This window comes from Limulus polyphemus, unplaced genomic scaffold, assembly GCF_000517525.1.
Source record: "Limulus polyphemus unplaced genomic scaffold, Limulus_polyphemus-2.1.2 Scaffold6273, whole genome shotgun sequence".
NCBI classification, from domain to species: domain Eukaryota; kingdom Metazoa; phylum Arthropoda; class Merostomata; order Xiphosura; family Limulidae; genus Limulus; species Limulus polyphemus.
Genome location: NW_013671883.1, coordinates 34,764 through 38,685, shown reverse-complemented (window position 1 = coordinate 38,685; position 3,922 = coordinate 34,764).

Here is a 3,922-nt window from a genome sequence, read left to right as displayed (position 1 = left end):
TTGGATCGGGTTATTGTTTACATAAGAACAAATAGGCTTAGATAGAATAAGGCTTGGATCGGGTTATTGTTTAGATAAGAACAAATAGGCTTAGATAGAATAAGGCTTGGATCGGGTTATTGTTTAGGTAAGACCAAAGGTGAACGTAATTAGATAGAGTTAAGGTTTGGATTCGGCTACTGTTTAGGTTACCATTTAAAATTATATTAATAACTTGTTGGTAAGATACAGGAGTGAACTAGAAAATACAGCATTAACAATATAAGCCCCTCCCAGTAGGCCCGGTGGTAAGAATCAGAACTTATAAAGTCAAAAATCGGGTTTCGATACTCACTGTAGGTAGAATAAAGACAGTTCTTTGTGTAGCTTTGCGATTAACAATGACAAAATAATAATAATAATGATTTTGGAATTAATATTTTGTTTCAAAAATGTGGTTTATTTTTTCTAGCGATAGTTTTTAAAAGTGACATATTGTTTCCATTTCAATAATTCAGTAAAAACATAAATGAGTTTTAAATGCAATTACGCTCGTTTAACTTGCCTGTGATGTAGTTCTAGAATGGAGTAAATTTAATTTTATTATTATTCTCCTCAGACTCGCATCTGAGACCTTTTCACACTAGGGTAAACAACTTAAATACCACATTCTTCCCCTCTTACGAACAAGACACGTCCTCGAGCCATATTTCAGAGTCGCAGGGTAGGCACAAGTTGGGCGCTAGTTTTTCTTGTCTTAAACCCTCTTTAAAAAATTTTTCGGCTCAGTATCAAACCCTATGTCTTTCAAAAGTATTCTACACTCTGAGCTAAAGGGCTAACCCTAACCCACTAGAGCTAACCCTAACCCACTAGAATTTGATAGTAAAACACTTTTTTAATAACTAAAACCACCACAAGGTGTCTTTCCCATCAACCTAACTCATTACAAGGACTGCATTGGTGAACCAAGTGCAATTTTGTGCCTCGGGACAACATCTGCACGAAACAAGTACTGATTTATTTGTGAAAATCAACAAAAATATATAATAACTTGAATTGATTATAGAATAAAACTTGTAGAACAACTGATACATTTGGAAGAAAAGGAAGTTTAATATTAAGGAGTTGAGCTTCAGCAACATTTGTAAACATCTTTAATAGTTGAACATTTCTAAATTATAAATATTGATAATTGATTATTCATATTGATTATTGTCGCAGATGTATAATTTCGAAATGTTCAACTATCAAAAATGTTTAAAACTTGCATAATAATTTTAAATACTTCTCTAGAGATTATAAAATAAAAACAACAATTTTTCAGAGTGGTACGTTTACAATCTGCAACTTAGTTTAACTAATTTGAACAATGGTGTAACTAGGTCTCAAAGGATCCTGGTCGCTCTCCTCACTGAAAGTGTTTCCATGTTTCGGAATATTTTCCATCAATTCCAATATTAGAAATTTCAAATAGAAATGTTGACACCCCCTCCATCGTCCTCTGGTGTGACAGCAGTAATTCTATATACTTAATTAAATCCGGGCTTCGATTCCCACACGGTGGACACAATCCAATATGACTTTGCTCTAACACAAACAAACAATCACCTTCCATCAAAACTGTGTCTCCAAATATTTCCCCTCACTTCCAATATTCAAAAATTCAAATACCAATTTTGAGGGTTTCCGGGTTGGTCTGTGCTATGTCGCTATGTCATTGGATATGACACAATAGGCTTGGTGACTAAGATGAAATTCATCAGTTGATTTCTGTCAGCTATAATTACAACCAAAGGCTTTAAAGTATGAGGAAAAAAAAATAGTATTGTTAAATATCTTTACAGTTCTATATTTTAATGACATTCTCGCCCCAGGTGCCTCAACAGTATAACCGAACGTTTGTAATGTTAAAAATTGAGTTTCGATACCCATGGTAAGCACAGCACAGATAGTCCATTGTGTATCTTTGTGGCCCGGCATGTCCAGATGGTTAAGGTGCTTGACTCGCAATCTGAGGGTCGCAGGCTTGAATCCCCATCCCACCAAACATGCTCGCCCTTTCAGCCGTGGAGACGTTATAATGTAACAGTCAATCCCACTATTCATTGGTAAAAGAGTAGCCCAAGAGTTGAAGGTGGGTGGTGATGACTAGCTGCCCTCTCTCTAGTCTTTCACTGCTAAATTAGGAATGCTAGCGCAGATATTCCTCGTGTACTTTTGCGCGAAATTCAAACCAAACCAAAGCGTAGCTTTGCGCTTAACAAACAAACAAATACTGACATTTTGATTTGATTATTTCATCGCGACTAGTAAAGGACGACACAATTAAGCTGTGACACAACGCGTCTTGCTTTCCTCTTTCAGTGAGTGATTTTACAGAAGGACCTATGATGTCACCTAAAATGTATTTTGTTTTCTTTTTTGGTCTGTAACTCCTGCTGTATTCAAGCAACGTATTACATCATCATTCTTAAGATAAAATTCACTAGCCACGATCGTAAGGTTCTTGGCAAACTGTTGTCATTTTTTATGTATATAACAAACGAAACAACATACCGTGTTTTTACAGAAAATAAGACTGTTTAACAATAGTGAACAAACGGTCGTGTTTCATTATAACTTATCGTGGTAAATTCAAATGATAACACGTGCAAATAACACTTCCTGTCTAAAATAAGTTCGAATTAAAGTATTTTGGTTTATATCTGATGGCGTGATAAGTAAAAAAATATAATGGATAATCTTACTAATAGCTACACTAAATTTGATTTGGTTTCGCGCAAAGCCACACGAGGGCTATCTTTACTAGTAGTTCCTAATTTTGGAATAATAGACTAAATGAAAGGTAGTCAGTCAACATCACCTACTGCCAACTGTTGGACTATTTTATCACTAACGAATAGTGGAATATATTGTAACATTATAACGCTCCCACGGCTGTTCGGTGACGAGACTTGAGCCTACGACCCGCAGAGTGCAAGTCGAATACCCTAACCACCAGGACTGTTATTGAGCTGAAAGTTACACAATGGGCTATATGTGTTTTGCCCATCATGGGTATCGAACCCCGATTTTTGATGTTATAAGCCTGCGGACTTACTGCTGTGTCACTAGGGGTGCCAATGGGGAGCGAATAGCTACATATTTATAACACTTCTAGTGTTGAAATACGTTGAATAAGGAATTTAATGAATAATTACGTTTCGTGAAAACTAAAGAAACCCATTAACTAATTATATTATATTATTTTAATGCTTATATGTTGAAGGTTTTCTTTGCATTTTTCAAAAATAAAATGCAACATGAAACTTCAGGTATTCATAAATGTAATGACATACGCAGCTATAAGAACGATACAAATTAAACCTAAATTAGCTCGGAAATGTTACTTATAAAATAACAGAAAATTTAAGTGTAATTGAAAGAATGGCATTTATATATCAATTTCTTCTGTTCGTCAAGAAGCTTGTCTTGGCCTGTCAATTTCTTCTGTTCGTCAAGAAGCTTGTCTTGGCCTGTAAATTTCTTCTGTTCGTCAAGAAGCTTGTCTTGGCCTGTCAATTTCTCCTGTTTTTAAATAACCTTGTCTTGGCCTGTCAGTTTCTCCTGTTTCTAAAGAAGCGCCCCTAGTGGCACAGCGGCATGTCTGCGGGCTTACAACGCTAGAATACGGGTTTCGATACCCGTGGTGGGCAGAGCCCAGATAGCCCTTGTGTAGCTTTGTGCATAATTACAAACAAACAATTCTAAAGAAGCTTATCTTGGCCTGTAAATTCCTTCTGTTTGTAAATAAGCTTGTCTTGGCCTGTCAATTTCTTCTGTTCGTCAAGAAGCTTGTCTTGGTCTGTAAATTTCTTCTGTTCGTCAAGAAGCTTATCTTGGCCTGTAAATTCCTTCTGTTTGTAAATAAGCTTGTCTTGGCCTGTCAATTTCTTATGTT